Source organism: Littorina saxatilis, unplaced genomic scaffold, assembly GCF_037325665.1.
Source record: "Littorina saxatilis isolate snail1 unplaced genomic scaffold, US_GU_Lsax_2.0 scaffold_1182, whole genome shotgun sequence".
Taxonomy (NCBI): domain Eukaryota; kingdom Metazoa; phylum Mollusca; class Gastropoda; order Littorinimorpha; family Littorinidae; genus Littorina; species Littorina saxatilis.
Window position 1 is genome coordinate 1 of NW_027129481.1, and position 15,000 is coordinate 15,000.

The window sequence follows — 15,000 nt, forward strand, 5'->3', positions numbered from 1 at the left end:
ATCATACATTTAGTGAGCTACGTCAACTTGCAAACTAACGGACATAAAACAATGTACACACAAACATACAACAGCGTACACACAAGCAAACACATAAACGTAGGAATTACTGCTATGTATTATCCCATCTATTTTGTGGAATATTCAAAAAGCAAGCGCAACAAACAACCAATTGAAAGATGAGGGGCCTTGGCACAAACACACATGCGTGTACTTATGATGCGAGAACCTAGGCTATACGTTAAGTAGTGAACACAAACACATTAGAAAAATTACACTTAGAAGCCCTACGAATTATAGTAGGTGGAGTTAAGGGCACTAGCCATGCAAAGCTGTATGAGGAAAGTGGGCTATGTAGCCTTGAAGAACGAAGAAAAAGACATAAATTAATTGTTTTTCATAAGATGATACATAACAAATGCCCCCAGTACTTAGTAAATGTATTGCCCCCTCTTGTAGTTGACATTAATCCGTATCATAGACGAAGACCATTAGAAAGATATGTGCCTCCTCATAGAACCGAATTATTTCGCAACTCTTTTATCCCAAAACGACTGTACTATGGAACACCTTACCAGATAACGTTAAAATGACCACCTCCTTGAGCGAGTTCAACAATTATTTGTTAAATGCTGATTTTAAAGTACCATGCCATTATTATTTTGGAGAAAGATTTGAACAAGTACATCATTGCAGATTGCGTATTGGTATGAGTGATTTGAATTTTGATTTATGTAAGCGGCACCTTAAGGATTGCTCTCAATGCGAGTGTGGTTATCCCAGCGAGACTGCTGAACATTACTTATTGCATTGTCCCTTGTATAGAGATATAAGATTATTGTCCATTGATAATTTGACAAATGATTATAAGTATATCGAAATATTATTGAAAGGCATCCCGCAATATTCACGAAATGTCAAGACCATATTCATAACTGTACAGGACTATATTAGACAGACGGGCAGGTTCCGTAAATGAGCCTCTATATTTCACTCATATACATTTATTAGACACTGTCATGTGACATGCTGCCTGACAAATTTTTCCCCATAGCCTCTCTCATGTTCTTTTGTTGTTTTCCGACTTATCAATTATGTCTCGATTTATGCGCAATGTAGTGACTTTTCCTCTGATCACAATACGCATTAACTTTGTGCGAGTGTCTTATGTGCACTTATTACAATTGAAAAATCTCCTCAAATATTGGCGCTCCAAGTCTTCTTCTTTTTCTTCTTTTTCCCTTAAGCTAGCTACTAGCTAGCTGCCCTTTCCCCACCTCCTGTATCACCAACCCCTTCCCATTTTCTGCTTGTTTGTGTATCTGTTTTGTCTTTTGTTTTGTTTTTCGTTTCCTGAAAGGAGCTAATGTACTTATTCCGCCATCATGCTAACCTTTGTTTTGTAATTACCATGATTGCTTAAAATAAGCATTATATGCTTGAGTATGTAATCATCCATGCATTGTTCTTGTCATTATTAAAATTGAATAAAGTTTTGTTTAAACCAACACAAACACAAACTCATGTTGCACTCTTTCTTTCTTTATTTGGTGTTTAACGTCGTTTTCAACCGTTCAAGGTTATATCGCGACGGAGGGAAGGGGGGTGATGGGATAGAGCCACTTGTCAATTGTTTCCTGTTCACAAAAGCACAAATCAAAAACCCGCTCCAGGGGCCCACAACGCAGTACAATACACCACCCTACTGGGTGAAAGCAAGTTTGCAGCACAAAGGACCCAACATCTCTTACACACTGCCTGACCAAAATCATCACAAACATTGACTATATTCTATACAAGAAACACTTAACAAGGGTAACAGGGGAAACAGAATCCGTTAGTCGCCTCTTACGACATGCTGGGGAGCATCGGGTAAATTCTTTCTCGTCCCAACCAATATGGGACTCCCCCTAACCCGCGGGGGGCTGTTGCACTCTTGTACGCACACACACACACACACACACACACACACACACACACACACACACACACACACACACACACACACACACACACATATTGCACTCTTACATATGATACGAAACCCTAAGCTGTACGTAGTCATAACCACTGATCTAAAAATAATGATATGGATTGCTCGTCCCTTCTTATTGGCTATCAAAACATTGACGCCACCGGATCCGCCATCTTGGGACACCGTTCGATACAGTGAAAGAAGACTGCTGTCAACTCTCGAAACTACGATTATTTCCCTTTGACCTATTTGTCAGTGTAGTACGGTGCAGTAAGATGGCGGCACTCTGGTTACGCTGTTTCATTGGCTGTGCGCTATCCATTATTTTCAGATCAGTGAGACATAACCAAGCTAAGAGAAGGTAACTCGCGCGAAAATTCGGAAGTCCCCAAAACAGGGAGACAAAATAACACGCTATCACCTTGTGCAGTTAGGCAGCTCAAACGTGTCATTCGCGTTGTTTTTGGTGTTAAAATCTGACCTACGATTAAAGAGCAGACATCGACCCCGAGGTGCACCGTAATTTTGAAGAATTCGTAGCCTTTTCTTATGGAGTATTTTTTCTGCAAAATATATTCAGGATCATCAAGACTTGAAAAATAAATTGCACCCTGCTGAAAATACGATTTCTTGGTGGTTCGTTTGTTACTCTTACCGTCCTGATCACTTACATTGCCACCAGAGTGTGCGAAAGACTAAAAAATGCAGATGAAACACACCAACCTCGCTACTTCGGACCGTTCTCAGTCACTAACTATTGTTCGATCAAATGCTTTCGTAAAACCATAACGTCGAAAGATGTTCGAATGTGTGTTTGCAGCAATGTTCATCAAATGATTTTACAAACAACGAAACCACTGGAATTGGGAAAATGTCTTAATTCGCTGAATAACAATGGGTTCTTACATACGTTAAATCCGGAAAGTCATATTTAGCATCATACAGAATTGTTCATCAACCTAAAAATACACTTACATCTATTATCCCCCCCCCCCCTCTCCATATCCAGCCAAGGAATATAAAATGGCAGACCACCATTTTTAAAATAAAACAATCCTTTTATCTAAATAACATCCACATCTTTGATGTGATAAATCATTTTACCCTAACATCACTCTTAACTGTCCGTATTATAAGTACTTGGTATTCCACCAAGTTTGTAAACGCTATTTGTGGCACAGGCACTCACGCCGGCTGCGCCGCCAGAAGGGGCCCCCTAACCCCATTGGCTGACGGCCGGGGCGCAGTTGGAGAGAAAATGAAAGTTTTACGCCCTCACGGCAAAGCCATTAGGGGCATGTTACACGGGAAAACGGCGCAGTTGGAGTGTCTGGGCTTGCCATATATATATATATATATATATATGTATAGGTTACAACACGAGTGTTTTTTTATATGGCTTGTATTTCAGTCAAGACCCAGCGGATGAATATCATCGGGAGACACGAGCCTTTGGCGAGTGGCTCTCGATTGATATTCCCGCTGGGTCTTGACTGAAATACAAGCCATATAAAAAACCACGAGTGTTGTAATCTGTATATCCCATTCTACCATCAAACACAAAGTGTAGACTACTAGCGGCACTGTTGCGATCTCTGGAGTGTGAAACAGTGTTTTCAGCGAGACTTGGCCTTTTTGCAACCTTAAAACTAAGTGACCGTCGCTGAAAAAATAAAACGAATGAGTGCATCTATAAGTACGCGGTAACACTACTTTCAGACCGTTTAAAAGCTTTAAGTAAAGGTTCATAAGTTGCAAGAAAGTAATGAAGTCGTACAGAAATCCATTTAGTTGAAGCGCACAATTCTTTTGCGTTTCAGGTCGGCGGAACGGGGAAACCGGTTTGGCCCCCATTTGGCTTACTCGACTCGATTCAGAATCGATTCCACGTTGTTTTTTTCGAACGCATTATTATACAATTAGTCTTATTGACAGAGAAGCAAATTTTAGGGAACACATATGTAGATTTAACCATTTGCTCCCTATTTGAAATGTATCTACATGTTTTGCGAGTGTGTTTGCATGAACCTAAACTGGTATGGGTGCGAGGAAAACAGGACCCAAGTCTGTCACCGCCGCTTGATTGCATTTTGAAAGAATATGACTGGATTACGGAAAAATACACACATGTTAAGTTCTTAGATACCTTCATCGCCAATGTGGACTTACTGCAGAGCCAGGCAAAAGAGTAGACTTGCTCGCAAAACACGTGAAACAGCTGATGATAGCGAAGCCCAACCGTGCCAGGTAAGGACGGTCTGACAGATTCTCAAAAGTCGTCTGCTAACGAAGCAAGGGGAGGGTACTCGTGTTTTTGTTTTGGTTCGCTAGCATCTGGTTATCTTGTAAGTTGAATGTTCGTTTTTTCCCACCTGCATTGCTTTCATAATGAAAGAAACGTTTGCTTATTGCATCTCATACATCAGATCAGTTCTGAGATTCATTTTTGCGTGCAACTGATATGGTTTTCTGAGCCGTGCAATACGATTTTGGAACTTCATACAAATGTGTCACATTGTTCGGCGCGAGGTCAAAGGTCGGGAGCAAAGTAGTTCTTCGCCCAAATCGGAATCTGCACTATCATATATTTTTTTGAGTCCATGATGTATTTATTGAGCTATAAAAATACAACATATATACCCATACTGAAGTAACAGAGACAAAGAAGGGAGGTCATGGGATATATATATATATATCTGTGTGAGTGAATGTGTTCGGTGTGTCACTGTGGCATAGCTCTTTTAAACTGTAAATATAACGAGACGTACGTGCTGTATATATCTGTTTTTATGCTCTCGCTGTATACATCTAAATCATCTTTTTTAACCTTTGATTTTAAAAAGTGGCTCTGAAATGTTACCCTTTTTTTTTATAAAGTATCTTTTTTTGAAAATAAACGTTTTCTTATAAACCCCCAAACGCTTTAGGAGACAATGGGTGAAAGCCCAAACCAGAGACATACATACATCTATGTATGTCTCTGCCCAAACATACACAAATTTACATTGAGTAGTAAAAGAACCGATATTTGTTTGACAAACTTGTATCATCATCACTCTTACCCACTCCGTCATCCTCCCCTTTTCTTGTTCACTTTTACCAGCCTTTTTAGCATGTCACCAATTTCATGTCCCTAATAGAAACATTTTCTGTGAGGCCGTAAAGGATACCCTAGTTAGTAAAGTCTATTTCAAAAAAACTATAGTCTGTTTCAATGACTCTCAGCTATGTTCAACATTATAAATCGAGATAACTAGACACATTGAAGGAAATGTGGTGCACTAAACACTTTTTTCTGATCACGAATCATTGTGTGACACTTTCTCTACAACTTTCTGTCACGAAGTGTACGTATTTTTCTAGAAAAAGGCGTGTCCCCTGTTTTGAGCGAACACTGTTTTCGTGGTGCACTACCTCTCTTTTTTTTTAAATCGAAAAAAATACACAGCGGCCATAATTCCTCTTTATTTGAATGAATGTCAACTTTAAAAAAGATTGTTTTAGAGTGCAGATTAAAAAAAATCAATGCATGAAGAATTTGAAAAAAAATTCAGTTGTGAACACACACACAAACACACACACACACACACACACACACACACACACACACACACACACACACACACACACACACACACACACACACACACACACACGGAAAAGAAGAAGATGAAGAAGAAGAAGTAGAAGAAGAAAAGCAACAACAAGTACAACAACAACAACAAAGCAAAAACGACGACAACACAACAAAAACATGTTATCATTTCACACAAAAATACAGTCATGAACAAGTGTACTCACATTGCAAAGTCGAGTAGATCGTGAAGAAACCTGCAGAGATGATTCAACGCTTCGATCGCACGATGACAAACAATGGCTACAAGCACATAAGCTTTGATGTTCGTTGAAGTCGACGAAAATGCACCACAATCCAAGTCCTACGTAGCAAAGAAACTGAGCTACTGGTTAAAATAGTATGTCCAAGAACAAGTCCAACGGAATTCACACAAGTTCACCGAGTTCAAATGCAGAGGACACGAACTTGTTCGAACAGAGGATTGCGGTATACTGAGTAACACTTAAGGCCGCTGCTAACGGCACGATATCGTTTGGCTAGCAAATATATGCTAGCGGCACGATATCGTTTGGTTAGGCTGCTAACGGCACGATATCGTTTGGTTAGGCTGCTAACGGCACGATATCGTTTGGCTAGCAAATATATGCTAGCGGCACGATATCGTTTCGCTTGGTCTTCAACCAGCAAATATATGCTAACGACACGAATCACGAAAACACTTTGAACTTGTATGCTACGATCGATAACCAGGCAAGAGTGTAGTGTACGTCATACATCCTCAGCGGTCACGTCACTTTAGTAATGTATGACGTACTTCACATGGTGTCTTGGTGAATCCCGCGATATGTGTATGTTTGATTTTTATATCTCTTATAGTTATATATGTATATATTTTATTTATCTATTATTTTGTGTGTGTGTGTGGATTTGTAAAGCTGGATGAGACCGTAGCCTTAAAACTCTGGTTTATCCTGCTATAAAATAACAGTATTATTATTATTATTATTATTATACACCCAGTAAAAAGTGGGCTCCAACTCTATATACTCGTACAGCACTGACGGCGGAGCAGGGGGGACCATAGCCCCCAAACAAATGTATTGGGGGGTGTGTATTTTATTGTTTAGAGGTCAATTATTGTTTTTGCTGGTGTTATTGATCCGCAGATCTTACACACACACACACACACACACACACACACACACACACACACACACACACACACACACACACACACACACACACACACACAAATAAACAGGTTAAAAGAAGTATAAAATGAATTAAGATTTAATCTGAAGATCCGAACAATATAAACAGGTTAAAAGAAGTACAAAATGAATTAAGATTTAATCTGAAGATCCGAACAATATAAACAGGTTACCAGAAGTATAAAATGAATTAAGATTTAATCTGAAGATCCCAACAATAATAGTAAAGTCGAAATCACAGAATTAGCAACATCAAAGTCTTGATCACAATGTGTAGAGCCGAACAATAATACTATGACGCAAGATGTTTAAATTGATGTGTCCGTGTTGCAACAATGTGCCCCTTTAAGAGTAAACATATAATTTGGAAATAACAAATAAACAGGTTAAAAGAAGTATAAAAGGAATTAAGATTTAATCTGAAGATCCGAACAATATAAACAGGTTAAAAGAAGTATAAAATGAATTAAGATTTAATCTGACGCAAGATGTTTCAATGAACATTAACACTTGCAGCACTTCAGTGTACTTTGTAATTGATGCATCAAGAAACAAGAAATCTAGGAACCCTGTTAACAGTTTATAAATCAAATTGAAGTATGGCATGTGAAACAAATTTGAGGATGGCTGGTGGCATGTATGCATGCTTCATGGTACCAAGTGTTGCATTTTCTCAAACATTCATTCCACTGCACAATCGGATTTCTATCAAGATGTTTATCCGGATCTTCGCGCCAACATATTCTGCAAACATCCTCAGCAGGCTCCATGTTTGAAGAACGTTTCACTTCCAACAGCTGCTGAAGAGCTACCCAAGCGTCATCCGTAAGCCACTGTTTCAGCAAATTGTCATCAATCCCCAAAATTTCCATTGACACCTTTTCTGGCACCATCTCCAGCATTTCTTCTTCAACTTTCAAATTTTCTTTCATCACAGAATTCACCAGGTTTTCATCCACAATCAGTCGAAGAGCATACTGTAATGGATGGCCCTATTAGTATTATCCAGAAACTTTAACCTGAACATTAGTGGATCTAACTTTTGCACTGAGAAACATGTGATACAGATCTAAAGGTGTTCTTCATTGACACAAGTGAAAGACTGGGAGACTTGTGGACAAATGTTACGATATTAACTGTGTTAGGTTGTACTCACCAGAAAATCACTGCACAGTTCGTAGCAGGAAACTTTCGCTGACTAGTTTATGTAGTTTTTATTCGGAATCGTGTGCGTATCGATCGCATTCTTAAGAAACGAACACAATGGAACATAGTCTTCTCTTCGATGACGCCATTTTAGATGACGTGTTGTTCGAGATCTCATCGAAGAAGAACGATGAGAGAATGTTATGTTATGAAATGTGCATGTGAATATTACTGCATGCATTTTAGAATTAATTCATTATTGATAAGATAATGATTGAGTGAAAGGAAACAGAGATTTGGTTTAGTTAGATAAATTGTTTGTATGTTGTTAGAGGTTACCTAGGGAAACGTAAACAAACACTTTTTGGTCGCTTTGACTTGAGAAGGTGTTATACGAGATCTCATCGATGAGAGAATATTATGTAATGAAATGTGCATGTAAATATGGTTATGCATTTTAGAATTGATTCATTATTGATAGGATAATGATTGAGTGAAAGTAAAATGGAGATTTAGTTCGGTAGGATAGGTTGTTTGAGCATTGTTAGAAATTACCTAGAGAAACGTAAACAAACATCCTCGATCGCCTTGACTCTAAGACGATCGAGAGTGTCGGTTCGTTGCTAAAGGTACGAAACAAGAAGAAAGGAAGGAGAGACAAGGTATGTTGTTTATGTTGTTAGGACATGTATTGGGGTAACGTAGACAGACAGGGGAGATCGTTACGGACGATCGAAACGTTAGCGGTAGCTAGAGGTAACAGGTAAACAAACAAGGAAGGAGATAAATAGAGAAGGGAAAGGAGAAATCGGGGTTGTTCTAGTCGGGTTCTAAAGGATGCTGTTCTATTCAGGTTGCTTAGGATTGTTGTTTTAGTGTACTTCTCCGAGACGGGAGAAAGGTTGTTCGCTTGGCTTAGCTTGGCTGATATGTTCTAGCGATTTGGGTTCTTTTGGGCTGAACGATGTGGTTCGAGTAGGCTTCTTCGAGACTGGACTAGGAAGGGATAGCAGTCTACAAGAAGAAAGTGGGGCTATCCGACAGGAGAAATCGGGGCGGCTTCTTCGAGACTGGACTAGGAAGGGATAGCAGTCTACAAGAAGAAAGTGGGGCTATCCGACAGGAGAAATCGGGGCAGCTTCTTCGAGACTGGACTAGGAAGGATATAATATTGAGTTAGAGAACACTAGGTTCTAAGCTACATGAAGAGATCGCAGTCTACAGTAAAGAAGATAGTCCAGAACAAGGTCATCATATGTCATGCCTATTTTTATATGTGAATGAACGATGCACTGATATATTGAAGTTTGATACGAATTTGTTCAGATGAATAAATCTGAACATTGAAACCTGGAACAATTTGTGTTTGCTTTATTCTTCATTAACATTCACACACACAACAATCAACAACCAGAGCCAACACAGCTCGCGCGCCCATCCCGTTACAATGGTGTCAGAAGTGTGGGATTTGTGATTCTTTTGTGAAAGACACATTTCTTGGAAATAACCCTGCAGTGGATTCATGGATTAAAGTGTGTGTGTGAAAAAAAAAAAAAAAAATGGAAATAACCCTGCTGATTCACGGATTATTATCTTCATGTGCTGATTCACGGATTATTATCTTCATGTGCTGATTCACGGATTATTATCTTCATGTGCTGATTCACGGATTATTATCTTCATGTGATTATTCACGGATTAAAATCTTCATGTGATTGTGACAACGTACAACAAGAGAGAAAGAAGAGGAACTGAAGAAACTAGACAACGTACAACAAGAGAGAAAGAAGAGGAACTGAAGAAACTAGACAACGTACAACAAAAAGAAAGAAGAGGAACCGAAGAAATTAGAAGAAGCATAGTAGCCTGGAGGTGATTTTTATAAACTTTATTGACTTTTGATACATGTTTTATACAGAGCTGTAGCGGATATCGTGGAAGAAGAGGATTTTACAAGAAGGAGATGTCTTTTGACTTTTATACCAGATGAAGAATGACTTTTCTTCAAAAGTGACTTTTTACGGAGATTCTGCTTGGATTGGACTTGATTGATTTCTGCAAAAGAAGAAAAGAAAGTATTAACAATGATGAATCCTGAACAATTCTATGAACAGTATCTACGTGATGAAGAAACTGAGGGAGCAGAATTTCCGATGGGAGGAAATAGTCATAATTCTACTGGAGGTGTTCAAGAACTAACAGTAACAGACAAGACATACAAAGGATCAAGTAGAAGAGGTCTACAAATGAAACCACAACTTTTCGATGGGAGTGATGACTTTGAGACATACTTAGATCAGTTTGAATGTATTGCTGATTTAGGTGGTTGGACACTGAGAGAAAGAACACTCACTCTTGGAGCCTGTTTGAAAGGACAAGCTAGAAGATTCTACGCTGGACTAGCACCTCATGAGAAAAGAGAATATGCCAGTCTTATATTTCAACTGCGACAGAGATTCGGCACAGCATCCAGACATGGGGTGTACTGGACCACACAGTTTGAAAACAGAAAAAGACTACCAAATGAAGGATTGGCAGACTTTTCTGATGAACTTCTTCTACTTGCACAAAGGGCATATCCAAATGTTGGGTCATCAACTCAACATCAACTTGCACTACAGCAATGGTATAAAAATATGAGTCCAGACATAAAATGGCGATGTTTGGAGAGAAACTGTCAAACCATTCGTGAAGCTGAAGAGGTGGCTGACATGTATGAAGCTATCATGGTACCACAGAAAAAGAAAATCTTCATGGTCAACGGAGAAGAATCAACGATGATAAATTCTTCACCGGAGACAACTGATCGAAATCGTCAACAACAAAAGGGAGACAGACGGTGCTGGACATGTAATGAGACTACACATTTGTCCAGAAACTGCAGACAGAGAACACAGTTTTGCACATGTTGTAAACGCTCTGACCACAGTTTGAAAGACTGTAATTTGTACAGGAAGTGCAAAGAACAGGAACAATTTGAAACTCGACCAACCCACAACGGACGTTCTCAACAGAGAAGAGAGGGAAACGAGAACCGCCGATTTTAAAGGGTCGAGAATCGGTAAATCGACGAAGACCCAACATGAAGAAAGAAGAAATTACGAAACAGGAAAACAGGGAAGATACTCAACTGAGTCAACGCTACATGAAGAAAGAAGAAATTACGAAACAGGAAAACAGGGAAGATACTCAACTGAGTCAACGCTACATGAAGAAAGAAGAAATTACGAAACAGGAAAACAGGGAGGATACTCAACCGAGTCAACGCAACATGAAGAAAGAAGAAACTACGGAACAGGAAAACAAAGAGAAAGAAGATAAAACACAAGAAGATGTACCAAGAAGAATTGGTGTATCGGGATCAAAAATTAGTGATACTGACAATGGAATGTATACTTCTGTATTGGTAGAGAACCAAGAAAGAGTCAACTTTCTAGTTGATTGTGGAAGCACTACAACTCTTCTTTCTACGTCAGTTTTTGATAAACTTAACAAAAACAGTATTTCACCTCTTCAAGTGTCCACTCCATTAGTTGCTGTGAATGGCCAAGCAATTAAGCAACAAGGATCAGCAGTGTTTAAAATCACGTTGGGACAAAGCACATTTGAACATGTGATTATAGTCTGTGACATTCCAGTTGATGGCATTCTAGGGCAAGACTTTCTTCTAAAACATTGCTGTCAAATCGACTTCAAAAAGTTGAAAATACAACTTCAAAATGACACACTTTCCTGTTGTATTGGAAGACATGAAATGATTGGCCAAATTCAAGCAACTTCTACAACAAATCTACCTGCACATACTGTGAGATGGATTTCAGTGCAAATACCAGAGAGAGAACACTTGAATCAACTGCTGTACATGGAACCACTTTCTACAATTGTACACAACAGAGGTATTGTTCTACTACCAGCATTGACACAAAGCAAAGTCAACCTTGTTGCAAAAATAGTGAACACTACCGACAAAGATGTGATATTGTACCCAAATCAACAACTTGGAAGATGTGAATCGGTGTATGAGCAGCAACCAGAAGAGGTGAGATCTACAAACATTACAAAAGAAGATAACAGAAGTGATCAGATTCCTGAACATCTACAAGACCTGTTGAAAAGAAGTACAGAACATTTAGAACCTCATCAAGTACAGAGTTTGAAACAGCTGTTGATACGATATCAAGACGTTTTCGCCACATCTTCTGATGACATGGGTTTGACAGATAAAGTTACTCATGAAATCAATACAAGAGAAGCAAGGCCAGTCAAACTACCACCCCGGCAACAACCTTTGGCATTAGCGAAAGCAGAAAAAGAAGAAGTGGAGAAGATGTTGAAAAGAAATGTCATTGAACCATCAAACAGCAGTTGGTCATCTCCAGTTACTCTCATCAGGAAGAAAGATGGAACAATACGATTCTGTGTGGACTATAGACGTCTAAACGACATAACTGTGTCAGATGCCTATCCTCTCCCAAGAATCGACACCTGTCTTGATGCGTTAGCTGGAAACCATTGGTTCTCAACAGTTGATCTACAAAGTGGATTCTGGCAGATTCCTATGGATGAACAGTCTAAAACGAAAACTGCATTTGCTACCAAGATGGGACTTTTCCACTTCAATGTCTTACCTTTCGGTCTGTCAAACTCGCCAGCTACATTTGAAAGACTCATGGAAAACGTACTCAGAGGCCTACAATGGGAAGAATGTTTGCTGTTTGTAGATGACACTATCGTTCCAAGCAAAACCTTTGAAGAAGGAGTTGAAAGACTGGGACACGTGCTACAAAGATTTCAAGAGGCAAAGTTGAAACTCAAACCGTCAAAATGTAACTTGTTTCAAAAGGAAATTCAGTTCCTTGGACATGTTGTCAGTGAAAATGGAGTGAAAACTGATCCAGAGAAGATCAAAGCAGTGGATGAATGGCCTACACCAAAGTCGACAAAAGAAGTTCGAAGTTTCATTGGTCTCTGTGGCTATTATCGTCGATACGTTCGAGATTTTGCCAAAATTGCAAAACCATTACATCAAGCCTGCGAGAAAAATCGGCATTTTGAATGGACTTCAGATTGTCAAGATTCTTTCAAAACACTGAAAGAAAAACTTACTACAGCACCGATTTTGGCATATCCACTACCTGACTCAGATTTCATTTTGGACACTGATGCTAGTGACACAGCTGTGGGAGCAGTACTTTCTCAAATACAAGAAGGCCAAGAAAAAGTCATTGCCTACATGAGTAAAGCTCATGGGAAAGCTGAACAAAACTATTGTGTGACCAGAAAAGAATTACTAGCAGTAGTGGAAGCACTGAAGAAATTTCATCACTACCTGTATGGACAGAAGGTGACCATACGAACTGATAACGCTGCAGTGAGTTGGATGAAAAATCTGAAGAATCCTAGCGGTCAAACAGCAAGATGGTTACAGGAACTGGGAACATATGATCTGAATGTTGTTCATCGTGCTGGGTTGAAACATTCCAATGCAGATGCTTTGAGCAGAAAACCCTGTACATCATGCCTGAGACAACAACAAAGAGATCAAGAAACAATGAAAGAAGAAAACTTTGTTGCATGTACTTTGACACAACGGAGAACCAAGAATGATGAACTAAGACCAACAGCAGTTCAATTCTCTTTCTCTGATATCCTCAGTTCTGCAAGCAAGCAAGTTAAGCAAGAAAACCCCAACATAGCTATGATTGTGGAAGATGAACAGAAACCGTCATGCAGTAAGACTCTAGACTCATCATCAAGTACAGAAAAACCTGATTTTGAAGTCAGATTTCATCCATTATCTCTGGACGGATGGAATGCAGAAGAACTTAGCCAAGCTCAACTTGAAGATCAAGATATTGAACCACTTCTATCTGCGAAGATGAAATCAAAGGAGCGACCAAAATGGGCAGATCTCTCTACAAAACGTTCTCAGGCAAAAACACTTTGGGCTCAGTGGGACAGACTATGTATAGTAGATGGTATTCTCTGCAGAAAGCGTCTTGAGAATGATAAAGATACAGGACTACAAATGATCGTACCTGAGTCAAAGCAAGAAGATGTTATGAAGAATCATCACGACGTTCCCACCGCTGGTCATCTTGGATCTGAAAAGACAGGAGAGAGAATAAAACAGTCATATTATTGGCCAGCCATGGATGATTGTATCAAACGCTACTGTGTACAATGTGATAAGTGTGCTGCTCGAAAATCTCATCAAAAACATGTTCCACTTGGACATTGTGGAGTTGGTGAACCTCTGGAACGAGTGAATCTAGACATATGTGGACCTTTTCCCAAAACAGTGATGGGAAACACACATATTTTGGTCATCACAGATCAATTCACACGATGGACAGAAGCAATACCAATTCCAAATCAAGAAGCAAAGACAGTAGCACAAGCCTTCATTACTCATTTCGCAAGCAGATTTGGGTATCCACTAACACTATACACTGATCAGGGCACAAACTTTGAATCAGTGTTATTCAAGGAAATGTGTAATCTAGTGGGGATAAACAAGACCAGATCTACAAGCATGCGGCCTCAAGCAAATGGAATTGTAGAACGATTCAACAGAACACTGGCTGCTATGTTAACGGCGTACTGCGAAAACAACCAGAAAAGCTGGGATATCTACTTACCTCTGCTGGCCTCAGCATACAGATCGTCGGTTCACTGCAGTACAGGTATAACTCCAAATCGAATGATGCTGGGACGTGAGGCGAGACTACCGATGTCACTGGTGTTTGGACGACCCGGAGCTGAAGAAGAAGATGTTTCCCCAGATGTCTACACTGCAAACCTGGAACAGACATTTCAAAAAGTATATGAACATGCGCGGAAACATTTAAAGAAAAGTGCAGTGCATCAAGAGAAGTACTACAACATGAAAACCAGAAAACGTGAACTGAGTGTAGGACAATTAGTCTGGTTGTTCAACCCTGTCAGGAAGATAGGTGTGTGTACTAAAATGACGTCAAAATGGAAAGGACCGTATATCATCACCAACAAGATTGATGATTTGACATACCTTATTAAAACTAGACCAAAGAAAGATTCAAAGGCGTATCACATTGACAGACTGTTACCTT

The 15,000-nt window shown here is 39.4% G+C and overlaps 1 long non-coding RNA gene across 2 annotated transcripts in view; it reads right to left on the reverse strand.

Moving 5' to 3' along the window:
- Positions 1–9,782: 9,782 nt before the first annotated feature.
- Positions 9,783–15,000, reverse strand: part of LOC138957738 (uncharacterized) — a 7,679-nt gene continuing 2,461 nt past the window's right edge. For both annotated transcript variants that reach the window (XR_011453164.1, XR_011453163.1), the window contains 4 exons: positions 14,998–15,000; positions 14,551–14,711; positions 13,948–14,013; positions 9,783–9,964 (listed from right to left, as the gene is read on the reverse strand). The exon at positions 14,998–15,000 is cut by the window's right edge. This is a non-coding gene — a long non-coding RNA (uncharacterized lncRNA). The remainder of the gene's footprint in view (positions 9,965–13,947; positions 14,014–14,550; positions 14,712–14,997) is intronic.